The following is a 15,241-nucleotide window of genomic DNA, read 5'->3' on the forward strand; positions in this document are numbered from 1 at the left end:
GTACTGATGCAATATATTTGTAGTATCTTCAAAGGAGAGCTTAAGGTGCACTCGTGCCGTTCCTTAATGACAATATGCAGTTAGAGCAGTTCAAAATTGTACCGTTATCCTAATACTGTAGGTCAGATCGACCTCAATAGTCCCTGGATCCGTGACTCTGGTGCGCTGTATATATCTGCCAGCCGGCTATAAGGTGCGCTGATAGTGTCCAGAGGTAAACATGAGTTAGCTTACCGGATTCTAATGTGTCCTCCTCGCCCGCCGCCTGATTCTCGGCGTCTCTTACCGGCCTCCCGTTCCAGAGGTTTTTTGAAAACGGTATTGAATGAGGCCCACATATAGCTTGGCCCAAATCAGCAGGACATGAAGCAGCAGTAGTAGATTGAGTGTTATTATGCCCCTAGATGACTAGGATAGATCAGGAGTCAGGACAGGTGGCATCATCCACCAGAGGTTTTTTGAAAACGGTATTGAATGAGGCCCACATATAGCGAGGCCCAAATCAGCAGGACATGAAGCAGCAGCAGTAGATTGAGTGTTATTATGCCCCTAGATGACTAGGATAGATCAGGAGTCAGGACAGGTGGCATCATCAACCAGAGGTTTTTTGAGAATGGTATTGAATGAGGCCCACATATAGCGAGGCCCAAATCAGCAGGACATGAAGCAGCAGTAGTAGATTGAGTGTTATTATGCCCCTAGATGACTAGGATAGATCAGGAGTCAGGACAGGTGGCATCATCAACCAGAGGTTTTTTGAAAATGGTATTGAATGAGGGCCACATATAGCGAGGCCCAAATAAATAATATGATAATAATTAAACAAATAATGTTAAAATGATAGATTTTACATTAAAAACATTTAAAAAACAACGGAGTATTGGAGGGAGAGCAAAGGAGAGGGATGAACAAGGGACCCTTCAGCGCCCTGAACCGTCAGCGGGGGCCAAGAAGTCACTGCCGATCCAGGACTCATTCATTTTTATGAATGTGAGTCTGTCCACAGAGTCAGTGGACAGACGGGTCCTCTTGTCGGTGACCACCCCACCTGCCGCGCTGAAAGTCCGCTCAGACAGTACGCTGGAGGGGGGGCAAGAAAGTAACTCCAGCGCATACTGAGCGAGCTCGCGGCAGGTGTCCAGCCTGGCAACCCAGTACTCCATGGGGTCGTCGGTGCTCATGCTGTCGGAAGCACCAACGGACCCCATGTAGTCTGCCACCATGCGGGCCAGCCGCTGGTGGTTACTCATGCTGCTGCTGCTGCTGGTACTGGGTCGCGCAGACTGGTAGAACAGCCTCATCTCACCCTCAAGGTCACCTGCTCGGCTGGTGCTGCTGGTTCCAGACACCTGCTGGGTGAGATGGGCGGGGAGAACTGGAGCGTGAGGCATAGGGTTTGCCTCCTCCAGTCGGTGGACCAGACAGGCCCGCAATTTTTCAATACGGGCCTGCCTCCGGCTGGCTGGTAGAAACTCCTCCAGTTTCCCCTTGCAGCGAGGGTCTAAAAGGGTGGCCAACCAAAACTCATCCCTCTCCTTTATTTTTATGATCTGGGGGTCCCTCCTGAGGCATCGCAGCATGTGGGCAGCCATGGGGAAGAGCACAGCCCGCTGTGACTCTTCAGAGCTGCCAGAGACCATGACCTCTTGGTCCTCCTGCTGCCGATGCTGCTGCTCCTGGTCGGAGGTGCCCCACCCCCGGACTATAGGTGCCCCCAGCACCGGCTCTCCCTCCTGACGAAGCCCAGACTCCTGGATGTCCACTAATTCATCATCCTCCTCGTCCTGGGCCTGGTCCAGGTGGAGCATGGTTGACTCTTCATGCTCCACCAAGGCACTCTCCCCAGCCTCAAGCAGGCGATCTAGTGTCCTGTTCAGCAGGAACACTAAGGGGAGCACATCGTTGAGGCCGACATGCTCCCTGCTAACCATCTTTGTCGCCTGCTCGAATGGGGCCAACACGTGGCAGACTTGCTGAATCTGCCCCCACTCCGCATTAGTGACGTAGGGGAGTGAGTGTGTTGGCCGGGCAGTGCCTAGCTCCAGCAGGTATTCCCTCACCGCCCGTCGCTGCTCCCACAACCTCTCCAGCATGTTGAGGGTGGAGTTCCACCGCGTCACACTGTCCATAATCAGCCTGTGGGTGGGCAGGCTGTTGTCCCGCTGCAGTTTGGACAGGGACGCGGTGGCGGTTGGGGATCGGCGGAAGTGGCCGGCAATCCTACGTACCTTTTGCACAATGTCACTCAACCCTGGGTAAGTGCGGAGGAATTTCTGTACCACAAGGTTGAGGACATGTGCCATGCAGGGCACGTGTGTCAGACTGCCAGCCTGAAGGGCGGCGAGTAGGTTGCTGCCGTTGTCACAGACAACCATACCTGCCTGGAGCCTTCGGGGTGTCAGCCACTTCTGGACCTGAGCCTGTAGTGCGGACAGAACATGAGGTCCCGTGTGTCTCCGTTCCCCCAAGCTCACAAGCTGGAGCACGGCCTGGCAGCGGACGTGCCCCACACTTGCGTAGCTATGAGGACGCTTGCTTGGGGGCTCAGCAGCCGTGGAGACAGTGGCTTGCGGGAGAGGAGCAGTTCTCCCATGGACACCCCGGGGCGGCACCACAAACTCAGAGGCCGCCGTTCCCTCCCCGGCGCCTCGGAGGGAAACCCAATGGGCTGTGAAACTTAGGTATCGACCCTGCCCATGCCTGCTGGTCCAAGCATCCATTGTGAGATGCACCCTGTCGCTGACAGCATGATCCAGCGACAGGCATACATTCTGCACAAGGTGCTGGTGCAGGGCAGGGACACCAGTCCTGGCAAAGTAATGGCGGCTGGGGACACGTCATTTGGGTTGGGCCTGCTCCAACATCTGCATAAATGGGTTGCTGTCAACCAGATTGTACGGAAGCAGATGTTGGGCAATAACCCTTGCCAGGAGCCCATTGAAAAAAGCTTTAGCAATTGATGGCTGGCGCCGGACGGCAGAGGAGATAGAGGAGGGTGCACTGGTTGCAGAGGGATGGCTGCCGGTACCAATACCTCTACTAGAGGGAGCTGGTGGGTGGGAAACAGTAGTGGCAATAGAGAGGGGGAGCTGCTGTACAGTGGCAGGAGCTGCTGTCCCCTGCACACTGGCGTTGCTGCTACTACCACTCTTACTCTGTTCCCACTCCCGCCAGTGGTTCAATCGCATGTGCTGGTTCAGGGCTGTGGTACCCAGCCGAGAAACTGACCTCCCTCTACTCACCCTGGCATGGCAGAGGTTAAAAACAGCAACAGTAACATCATCTGTTGCCAGGGTGAAGAAAGCCCAAACAGGCGACTTCCGCACCAACCTCCTGTCCGATGGGATGGTGCTGGCTTGCGCCTGTTGGGCCTCAGTGTGCACAGGCGGAGCATGCTGCTGCTGCTGCCTGCTCCTATCAGCAGTAGAGCCCCTGCCAATGGGCTCCCTGGAGACCTGCCGCACCGTTTGCCTCTGGTGCCTACCTACTTCAGTGCTGCTGTTACTTGACAAAATAGGTGGCACCCATTCGGCATCACCCTCCTCCTCATTTTCAACGTCAGACCCGGTGCCAAACTGTGGTGGACTGAGGGGAACAGCTAACATGGAGCCCCTGACTGTGCTCCGCTGTCCCCTCGCTGACGCCTGGGTCTGACTAGATGCGGGAGTTGTGTGGCTCAAACCACTCGCACCTGTTGGAAGGGGTTCCAAAGGCCTATTTATTGTCGTTGCCCCCTCCTCCTCGTTATCCCCCATCCCTTCCAAAAAGTCCTGCCCATCTTGAGGGCTGAACTGTAAATCACCCTCCTGAATAGCCTCCCCCAGAATGTCCAGCTCAGTGTCCTCGTCTTCAAACATGAGCGGGGACAATTCTGTGGGAGTGGGGGTTGCTTGTACAGGAGGCGTAGATCTGCCGCTACTGCTGCTGCTATGAACTGGGGCTGAGGACTCCGTGGCACTCGAGTCAGCCACCAGAGCCATCACTGTCTCGGCGTCCTGGGAAAGTATGGCCCTTGGACGGCTGCTAAAATTAAAAAAATCATGGATCAGGCGGACACCACTGCCACTGGCACCTGCCTGTACATGACTGGAGGAGCGGCCCCGTGCTGTCAGCGGTCCAGCAACGGAACGGACTCCTCTATTTGCCCGACCGCGGCTGCCTGCACGGCCCGGTGCACTCATAGTTTAGGTAAAAGTGATTGGGCTAAAGGTTTATTGGGGTAGGGACGTGTGTCAAAAAACAAAATAGATTTAACTTGTAATGTAAACAAAAATTTTTTTTTAAAATAAATTTAAGTAATAAACGGAAAATAAATAAAACGCCTAACTTAAAAACCAAACTAATTAAGAGTAAGTATAATTTTTTTGGGGTTTATTTATGATAAACTAAGAATAACAGAAAGACGCAGACAATCAGACGCAAAGACAAGACAAACAAAAGATTTTTTTTTCTTTTTTTGTTTTATAAAACTCTAACAAAGAAAAACGCAGACAATCAGACGCAAAGACAAGACAGATGTAACAAATTGAAACACAAAACTAAACTTTTTTTTTTTTCTTTTTTCTAACTATAAAACAGAAAAACGCGGACAATCAGACGCAAAGACAAGACAGATGTAACAAATCGAAACACAAAACTAAACTTTTTTTTTTTTCTTTTTTCTAACTATAAAACAGAAAAACGCGGACAATCAGACGCAAAGACAAGACAGATGTAACAAATCGAAACACAAAACTAAACTTTATTTTTATTTTTTTATTTTTTCGAACTATAAAACAGAAAAACGCGGACAATCAGACGCAAAGACAAGACAGATGTAACAAATCGAAACACAAAACTAAACTTTTTTTTTTTTTTTAACTATAAAACAGAAAAACGCGGACAATCAGACGCAAAGACAAGACAGATATAACAAAACTAAAGTTTTAAATAAACTATAACACAGAAACACGCAATCAAACAAAAGTTTTAACAAGGACGGACAGACAGACACAAAATTACACTAAATCCCTAAGCTAAAATCTGTTCTAAATAGCCCTAAACACTAACCTAAACTATTAATCTATATCTAGAGGTCTTTTCAAGTCCCTAACTACCTATACCTAATGCCCTACACAGGTCCCTGCACTAAAACCTATCAGCTAACTGTATCTTGTATCTTTTAACTAACTAATCTAACCTATCTAATAATACAGACCCTGACATGCATCAGGTGCTTCCAATCACTCCGGCCACCAGCCCATTCGCTGCCGAGTTCCCGGGCCGCCGGGCGGACAGGTGCATCTGATTGTGAAGGAAGTAAATGCCGTTTACCATTTTTTTTTCGCTTCACAAGCAACCTGATGTATTGCAGACTGTTCTCCGCTTGCATTTCGCCATGTACCCGTCCCCGAAACAGACACCTATCAGCCGTGAACGAGGCATGCTGTAAGTATGACCCATGTATGGGAACCCTCTCTGCTGGGTGGGTTGCAGAGGAGCTGCCGGGCGAGTTTTAGCCGAGCACCGCGGGCTGCCATTCGAGTGTCCGCCGAGTCCTAGGGGCTGCATGGCGACTGTCCACCGAAGCCTGTGGGGGTACCAGCCCAGGGGCTGTCATGCCGGTGTCCGCCGAAGCCTCCAGGCAGCCAGCCACACGGCCGCCATGCGAGTGTCCGCCGAGGCCTCTGCGCTGCCAGCCCAGCGGCCGCCATGCGAGCGTCCGCCGGCTTAATGGATGTTAGCCGAGCGTGTCCTCCAAAGGCTATGGCTGCTAAGTGCACCCCGAAACCAGTCAGCGGATTCACCCCGGGACTCCGCGTCCCTCAGGGCACTGCTCAGCTTGTTTCAGACAGACCGCTGGTGGCTCCATGGTCTGAGGCGCCTGTCAGTAGAAGGGTGAGGGGGTTTGAATGTACCCCGTCTCCCACACCTCATGGGAAAAGGTAGATAGGCCCTGGGGTGAACTGGGTGGTCTCATCCCACCAGAAGTTCCAGGGGCCTGGGTAGGAGTCCCTCACTCCTCCCGCTGGCAAAGAGAAGGGCAGATTATGTTGTTTTGAGAGAGAACGTGAATGAGCATGCACCTAACAGGTGCACCCGTCCAGCAGTTCCAGCGGCTGGCCATGTTGGGGTCCCCTATCCCCGGCCACATAGGTGGTGTGTCATGCCATGGAGGGATCCCTGTCTCTCACACCTTGCGGAATAAGGTATATAGGCACCGTGGGTGAACTGGGTGGGGTGCATCCCACCAGCAGTTCCATGAAGTAGCACTAAGCCGGCGTGTGTGATTTGTCATACCCATGTTTATATTGTAATTTTATCTCTCTTCCAAGTCACAACCGGACTGTCCTCACCTGTGCTGTCTGTCACAAAGTGTACAAAGACCTATCCACGCACTTGAGGAGATGCTGCATGAGACTTTGTACAGACCATGAGATCCAATCCAGTCTGTTATCTTCCAAGACCTCCCTGAAAAACATTGCCAGCTGTGGTACCACCATCAGCTACCATCAGGTCGCCTCCCTTCAATCCACTGAGGACATCGTACGGTTCCTGGAAGACAGAGGGTTTACCATCATTGATAAGCCCCCTTCTCCCTGGTAAGGTCCTGCAATGTGTGGTGCACCTGTGTTCCCATCTGAACACCCTTCTAGTTACTTACGTACCTTCTACTTCTCTCTATAGCGCTGCCAGTTTGACGTCTGGTACTCCTATTCCTCCTGCACATGCCAGCCAGCTTCTTTCATCTTCCACCCCAAACGATCATGGAACTGTTTGCCAGCTCAGCAGTGATTGGGAGGATGTAGCTTCAGAAACTGTGGGCCTAGTGGAGGAGGATGAGGCTTCAATAACCCTGAGCCTAGTGGAGGACAAGGGTGCTTCAGTAACCTTGAGCCCGGTGGTGGAGGTTTCTTCAGGGACCGTGAGCCCAGAGGAGGGTTCTTCAGGAACCGTAAGCCCAGTGGTGGTGGAGGTTTCTTCAGGAACTGTGAGCCCAGTGGTGGTGGAGGTTTCTTCAGGAACCGTGAGCCCAGTGGAGGAGTGTGCCTCAGTAACCCTGAGCCTAGTGGAGGTGGATCTGGCCCCTTCAGGTGTGGAGGGGGATGTGACCCCTTCAGGATCCATGGGCCTATTATCTGCAACCAAGTCTCCAGATAATAGCGACGATAATTTCTTTCAATGCACTCCCAGGTGGGTACACGACCCTCGGTGATGAACCTTGACTTTCATGGTTCCACCGTGACTGTTTCCTTTTTCTCATCATCCTTTTCCCCTGCCTCTAGGACTTTGAAAACCACAGGGAAAGGTGCTGCACGGCAGAGGATGCAGGACGCTGGGCTGTACAACCGTCATCCCTCTGGGGATCCTCTGTTGAAACCTTACGCCAATTACCTGCGGTCTACGCTGGGCCTGAGCAATCACAGGCAGGAGGTGGATGCGGTTGCCCGGTTCCTATACTTTATGAACCCACAACGTGCCTGCCTAGACTTTGTCAGCGACATTGAGAAGGTTTGTTCTTACTTTGACAAGCTCTTAGAAGCCAAGCTCTCTCACCAGACTAGGCTCAACTGCATACAGCGTATCCGGCGGTTCGTAAAGTACAATATGCGCTCCACCAACCTTTCCATCAGGCAGCCTGACCTGTACAAGAAGTGCAAGTTCTTCATCACGGTCACCGAAGACATCCAAAAGATCCTGTCCAAGGGGCTCTCAAGAGACCGGGTCGACAAGAGGTGAATGTGGAGCCAGGGGTAGGGCTGAGATGGTGGAGTCATTTGTTGGTCTTCCCCCACTCCCTGTTGGTGAGTACCTAACTTATCTGGTCTTCTTTCTCCCCTTGTCTTAGGTACGTGGCCTTGAGCCAAAAATCACCCAGCCCGTCCGATTGCCGAGCAGTCCTCAGGGATGCCAAGAGCATGTTCTTGAAGTGCATAGCCCAAGCCTGGGCGAACTGCGCAACTCCCTATCAGCAAACTGAAATTATCCTCTACCTAGAGTGCCTTCTTGTCTTGAAGCATCTTCAGCGACCGGGGGTAGTCCAAAACATGACTGTAAGTCGCTTTTCTGGTTCAGTATGTGGGGTTATTTTTTACCATTCGTCGCTCCTCATGTCTTCTTCTCCTTGCAGGTGGGAGAGTGGGATGAGAGGATTCACCATGAGTACGAAGGTGAAAAACTATGTGTGATCGGTGTAAGAACCCACAAGACCTCTACTCAACAAGTTGCTGCTTTCGCGCTGGATAATGATGAAGAGTCGGTTAGTGTGAGCAGAGATGCCCCTTTGCTGGTCCCGGTGTGTTATTCAGCTCCCACCCTCTTCCATTTAAACATTTTGTACCCTTGTTCTCTCCTCAGTGGTTTCAGGCCTACTATGAAAAAGTCCGGCCATTGCTAACCAGAAGTGACATAGACGATACAAAGGATAAATTCTTCCTCTCTTCAGTGGGAACTGAGCGACATACTGTTTCACGAGACATCAAGAGCTACCAATCAAAGTGAGTAGTGCCAAGCAATCATCCCTGCTCTCTGTCTCTTTGTTGCCCGGATCTTCAGCTTATTCTCCCCTTCGTTCCCAGGTATAACCTCCCCGATATCTCCAGTCAGGTGGTCAGGAAGGTCTGTGAAACATGGACGCTTGCAAGGTACACTGATCCTGAAAAGTCTCTGTTTGCAAAGTACTTGGCACACACGAACTCCACGGCGGACAGGCACTACCGAGAGAAAGTGCTGGATGACATCTGTCATGGTTACAAGCTGGTGAAGAGATCTTGTAGTAGTGCTGAGGGCCAGACCCCATCTGCCGCTGCCCCCCAGGAGGAAATCAACATGGTGGAGAGGGAGATGAAATGTCTGCCCAACACTTCAAGTAGCAGTGATTAATATGTATGTGTAAATGAAATAAACTATTTTTCTATCTCAAATGAAGTTGGCTCAGGTTATCAGTTCCAGAGGCTGGGCATGATGATATGCCTCTCCTGGTTCACAGAGGTGGTGTATCATGGCATGGGAGTCAAGTCTCGCACACCCCTTGTAAGAAGGGAGATAGGCCCCGGGGGGCAAACTGGGTGGTCTCATCCCACCAGCAGTTCCAGAGGCTGGGCACGATGATAGGCCTCTCCTAAACCACAGAGGTGGTGTATCATGGCATGGGAGTCAAGTCTCGCACACCCCTTGTAAGAAGGGAGATAGGCCCCGGGGGGCAAACTGGGTGGTCTCATCCCACCAGCAGTTCCAGAGGCTGGGCACGATGATAGGCCTCTCCTGATCCACAGAGGTGGTGTATCATGGCATGGGAGTCAAGTCTCGCACACCCCTTGTAAGAAGGGAGATAGGCCCCGGGGGCCGAACTGGGTGGTCTCATCCCACCAGCAGTTCCAGAGGCTGGGCACGATGATAGGCCTCTCCTGATCCACAGAGGTGGTGTATCATGGCACGGGAGTCAAGTCTCGCACATCCCTTGGAAGAAGGGAGATAGGCCCCGGGGGGCAAACTGGGTGATCTCATCCCACCAGCAGTTCCAGAGGCTGGGCACGATGATAGGCCTCTCCTGATCCACAGAGGTGGTGTATCATGGCATGGGAGTCAAGTCTCGCACATCCCTTGGAAGAAGAGAGATAGGCCCCGGGGGGCAAACTGGGTGGTCTCATCCCACCAGCAGTTCCAGAGGCTGGGCACGATGCTAGGCCTCTCCTGATCCACAGAGGTGGTGTATCATGGCATGGGAGTCAAGTGTCGCACACCCCTTGTAAGAAGGGAGATAGGCCCCGGGGGGCAAACTGGGTGGTCTCATCCCACCAGCAGTTCCAGAGGCTGGGCACGATGATAGGCCTCTCCTGATCCACAGAGGTGGTGTATCATGGCATGGGAGTCAAGTCTCGCACACCCCTTGTAAGAAGGGAGATAGACCCCGGGGGCAAACTGGGTGGTCTCATCCCACCAGCAGTTCCAGAGGCTGGGCACGATGATAGGCCTCTCCTGATCCACAGAGGTGGTGTATCATGGCATTGGAGTCAAGTCTCGCACATCCCTTGTAAGAAGGGAGATAGGCCCCGGGGGGCAAACTGGGCGGTCTCATCCCACCAGCAGTTCCAGAGGCTGGGCACGATGATAGGCCTCTCCTGATCCACAGAGGTGGTGTATCATGGCATGGGAGTCAAGTCTCGCACACCCCTTGTAAGAAGGGAGATAGGCCCCGGGGGCAAACTGGGTGGTCTCATCCCACCAGCAGTTCCAGAGGCTGGGCACGATGATAGGCCTCTCCTGATCCACAGAGGTGGTGTATCATGGCATGGGAGTCAAGTCTCGCACACCCCTTGGAAGAAGGGAGATAGGCCCCGGGGGGCAAACTGGGTGGTCTCATCCCACCAGCAGTTCCAGAGGCTGGGCATGATGATAGGCCTCTCCTGATCCACAGAGGTGGTGTATCATGGCATGGGAGTCAAGTCTCGCACACCCCTTGGAAGAAGGGAGATAGGCCCCGGGGGGCAAACTGGGTGGTCTCATCCCACCAGCAGTTCCAGAGGCTGGGCATGATGATAGGCCTCTCCTGATCCACAGAGGTGGTGTATCATGGCATGGGAGTCAAGTCTCGCACACCCCTTGTAAGAAGGGAGATAGGCCCCGGGGGGCAAACTGGGTGGTCTCATCCCACCAACAGTTCCAGGAGCCTGGGTAGGAGTCCCCCACTCCTCCCCCTGCTTTCTCCACCCTCGGATCTTGTTGTCTGTGCAAACCTCCTCCACCCTAGATCGATTTGGCATGTCGCGACCTGGCGGGTAGGGACCCTCGCTCGGCCGGACTTTGGAGTCCGTGCCGGCATATGGCGAGTGCGTCCCCTCTCCCTTCTAGCCCGGGTTCGACGCTGTGTGTCGCGGCGCTCGTGGCGGTCCCCTCATCTCGGAGCACAAGTCACCCTCTACAAGCCCTTCAAGTCTCGGCTTCCTAGCCCCTAAGGGGGCCGAGAAGAAGGTAGAGAGGCTCCAGGGGGGTGAACTGGGTGGGCGCATCCCACTGACAGTTCGAGGGGCCTGGGCAGGAGTCCCACACTCCTCCCGCCGGCAAGAGAAGGTATCATTTGATGGTTTGAGCGAGAGAACCAGCTATGAGAGTGAACATGGCCGTCTCTCACCAGCAGCAGTTCCAGAGGCTGGGCATGGCGGCTCGAGACACCTGGGTCTCAGAGGCATGTGACGCGACAAGGGGGGCTACTTTCAGACACCTCCCGGAAGAAGGTAGAGAGACCCTGGGGAGTGGGCAGGGTGTTTTGATCCCACCATCAGTTCCATGACATCCGAGGTGTCGGCTGGGAGGCAAGACTTCCACAGAAGGGGGGTGATTTTTGGAAATGTCTACCCAGGAAAGGAGCACCGTAGGCGGGTAAGAATTTCTGACTTTCGCCCCCTGCCATTCCCGGAGGGAAGGTGGTACATACAAGCTTGAGGTCTCCTCTCGGATCACAAGTCCCCCTTTACCTTCCCTGCAAGTCTCGGCTTCCTAGCTCCAAGGGAAGCCGCTGGAGGCAACTTCCATAAATGAGGGGGACTTTGTGAAAAGTACCCAGGCTTATGGAAGTCAAATCGGGTAACATGGTCTGGCTTTGACCGCTGGGCTGAACCTCCATAAGGGTGTCCGTTTTGAGACAGAGAACCAGAAAACCAGCTATGAGATCGAACCTGGCCGTCTCATACCGACAGCAGTTCCAAAGCCTGGGCATGACGGCTCGAGACCCCTGGGTCTCAGAGGCATGTGACGTGAAAGGGGGGGGTACTTTCGGACACCTCCCGGAAGAAGGTAGAGAGACCCTGGGGAGTGGGCAGGGTGTTTTGATCCCACCATCAGTTCCATGACATCCGAGGTGTCGGCTGGGAGGCAAGACTTCCACGGAAGGGGGGTGATTTTTTGAAATGTCTACCCAGGAAAGGAGCACCGTAGGCGGGTAAGAATTTCTGACTTTCGCCCCCTGCCATTCCCGGAGGGAAGGTGGTACAGACAAGCTTGAGGTCTCCTCTCAGATCACAAGTCCCCCTTTACCTTCCCTGCAAGTCTCGGCTTCTTAGCTCCAAGGGAAGCCGCTGGAGGCAACTTCCATAAATGAGGGGGACTTTGTGAAAAATGTGTCCAGGCTTATGGAAGTCAAATCGGGTAACATAATCCGACTTTGTCCCTCTGCCATTCCCGGAGGGAAGGTGGTACAGACAAGCTTGAGGTCTCCTCTCGGATCACAAGTCCCCCTTTACCTTCCCTGCAAGTCTCGGCTTCCTAGCTCCAAGGGAAGCCGCTGGAGGCAACTTCCATAAATGCGGGGGACTTTGTGAAAAATGTGTCCAGGCTTATGGAAGTCAAATCGGGTAACATAATCAGATTTTGTCCCTCTGCCATTCCCAGAGGGAAGGTGGTACAGACGAGCTTGAGGTCTCCTCTCGGATCACAAGTCCCCCTTTACCTTCCCTGCAAGTCTCGGCTTCTTAGCTCCAAGGGAAGCCACTGGAGGCAACTTCCATAAATGAGGGGGACTTTGTGAAAAATGTGTCCAGGCTTATGGAAGTCAAATCGGGTAAAATAATCCGACTTTGTCCCTCTGCCATTCCCGGAGGGAAGGTGGTACAGACAAGCTTGAGGTCTCCTCTCGGATCACAAGTCCCCCTTTACCTTCCCTGCAAGTCTCGGCTTCCTAGCTCCAAGGGAAGCCGCTGGAGGCAACTTCCATAAATGAGGGGGACTTTGTGAAAAATGTACCCAGGCTTATGGAAGTCAAATCGGGTAACATGGTCTGGCTTTGACCGCTGGGCTGAACTTCCATAAGGGTGTCCGTTTTGAGACAGAGAACCAGAAAACCAGCTATGAGATCGAACCTGGCCGTCTCATACCGACAGCAGTTCCAGAGCCTGGGCATGACGGCTCGAGACCCCTGGGTCTCAGAGGCATGTGACGTGAAAGGGGGGGGTACTTTCGGACACCTCCCGGAAGAAGGTAGAGAGGCCAAGGGGAGCGAACTGGTGGGCGCATCCCACCGTCAGTTCGACGGGCCTGGGCAGGAGTGCCTCGCTCCTCCCGCCGGCAAGAGAAGGTAGACTTTTAGACTTTGTCGGTTTGAGCGAGAGGACCAGCTATGAGATCGAACCTGGCTGTCTCACACCGACAGCAGTTCCAGAGCCTGGGCATGACGGCTCGAGACCTCTGGGTCTCAGAGGCATGTGACGTGAAAGGGGGGGTACGTTCGGACACCTCCCGGAAGAAGGTAGAGAGGCCAAGGGGAGCGAACTGGGTGGGTGCATCCCACCGGCAGTTCGACGGGCCTTGGCAGGAGTGCCTCGCTCCTCCCGCCGGCAAGAGAAGGTAGACTTTTAGATTTTGTCGGTTTGAGCGAGAGGACCAGCTATGAGATCGAACCTGGCTGTCTCACACCGACAGCAGTTCCAGAGCCTGGGCATGACGGCTCGAGACCCCTGGGTCTCAGAGGCATGTGACGTGAAAGGGGGGGTACTTTCGGACACCTCCTGGAAGAAGGTAGAGAGGCCAAGGGGAGCGAACTGGGTGGGCGCATCCCACCGGCAGTTCGACGGGCCTGGGCAGGAGTGCCTCGCTCCTCCCGCCGGCAAGAGAAGGTAGACTTTTAGACTTTGTCGGTTTGAGCGAGAGGACCAGCTATGAGATCGAACCTGGCTGTCTCACACCGACAGCAGTTCCAGAGCCTGGGCATGACGGCTCGAGACCTCTGGGTCTCAGAGGCATGTGACGTGAAAGGGGGGGGTACGTTCGGACACCTCCCGGAAGAAGGTAGAGAGGCCAAGGGGAGCGAACTGGGTGGGAGCGAACTGGGAGCGAACTGCGTTCCCTGTGCGGCGGAGGCACGTCTTCTCTGCGGTCGACACCCGAAGGGGCAGAAGAAACACGTTTGAAGTCTTGCGGTCTCACCACGGGAGGACAGCCTCCTGGGCCTAAGGGACGCGTGGGTTTCGTACGCCCTCCGCCGCTCCCCAGCGACCCGATTTATTTTGGGCCTAAGGGATGCGAGGGGTGTCTGCCCTCCGCAGCTCCCCAGTAACCTGGGCGGGCCGTTTCCGTTCCCGCGGCGCCCTCCGCTCGACGGCTGCGTGTCTTCTCTGCCGTCGACACCCGTACGCCCGTACTTCCAGAAAAAAGGCGCCCGAAGTTGCGCTGTCTCGCCGTGGGAGGACCTCCCGGGCCTAAGGGACGCTTGGGTCGTATGCCCTCCGCTGCTCCCCAGTCACCCGATTCGTTTCGGGCCTAAGGGAAGCGTGGGGTGTCTGCCCTCTGCCGCTCCCCAGTAAACCCCGGTCGTCCCCGCGCCGTCCCCCCAGCATGGCGGCTGTGCGCCCTTCTCTGCTGTCGGGCCCCTCGTTCCAGAAAAAAGGCGCCCGAAGTTGCGCTGTCTCGCCGTGGGAGGACCTCCCGGGCCTAAGGGACGCTTGGGTCGTATGCCCTCCGCCGCTCCCCAGTCACCCGATTCGTTTCGGGCCTAAGGGAAGCGTGGGGTGTCTGCCCTCTGCCGCTCCCCAGTAAACCCCGGTCGTCCCCGCGGCGTCCCCCCAGCGTGGCGGCTGCGCGCCCTTCTCTGCTGTCGGGCCCCTCGCCGGCCGGCCGGTGCGGCCGCGCGATCCACTCGTTGGCGACCCCCACGGCAGGGTGAACCCGCGCCACTGGGCAGGGATCACCCGCGCCGCATAGCCCTGCGTTTTGCCAGAGAAGAGAGACTACAGGGTTGAAGCGGGTAGACAAGGAGCCACCCCGAGAGGCAGGCGACCCGTCCCCGGGCCTCGGCCCTGGGGGCTTCTTCTCCTCGTCCTCCGGATACACCTCCTTCCCTCTCACCCCCACCCGCCCTCGTCTGCTCCTCTGCTCTCAGCGGCTAGGAGGGGGAGGAAGAGGGCCGCGCTCGGCCCTTCAGGGGCGTTCGGTCAGACTCCAGATCTTTCCGTCCACCTCCTCCTCCCTCTCCACACCGGGGGGCGCGCGTTTCTCCGGGAAACCGCCCCTCCTTGCTCCGTCGCCTACCTGGTTGATCCTGCCAGTAGCATATGCTTGTCTCAAAGATTAAGCCATGCACGTGTAAGTACGCACGGCCGGTACAGTGAAACTGCGAATGGCTCATTAAATCAGTTATGGTTCCTTTGATCGCTCCAACCGTTACTTGGATAACTGTGGTAATTCTAGAGCTAATACATGCCGACGAGCGCTGACCCCCAGGGATGCGTGCATTTATCAGACCAAAACCAATCCGGGGGCCCGGGCGCGGCGG

At 54.7% G+C, this 15,241-nt stretch overlaps 1 long non-coding RNA gene across 1 annotated transcript; it reads left to right on the forward strand.

Moving 5' to 3' along the window:
- The first annotated feature begins 8,010 nt into the window (after window positions 1-8,010).
- On the forward strand, window positions 8,011-8,388 carry LOC121001912. Its single transcript, XR_005779181.1, has 3 exons — window positions 8,011-8,033; window positions 8,111-8,239; window positions 8,338-8,388. It is a non-coding gene; the product is annotated as an uncharacterized LOC121001912 (long non-coding RNA).
- Window positions 8,389-15,241: the final 6,853 nt, after the last annotated feature.

The sequence above is a fragment of the Bufo bufo genome, chromosome 5 (assembly GCF_905171765.1).
Source record: "Bufo bufo chromosome 5, aBufBuf1.1, whole genome shotgun sequence".
In the NCBI taxonomy this organism is placed as follows: Eukaryota; Metazoa; Chordata; class Amphibia; order Anura; family Bufonidae; genus Bufo; species Bufo bufo.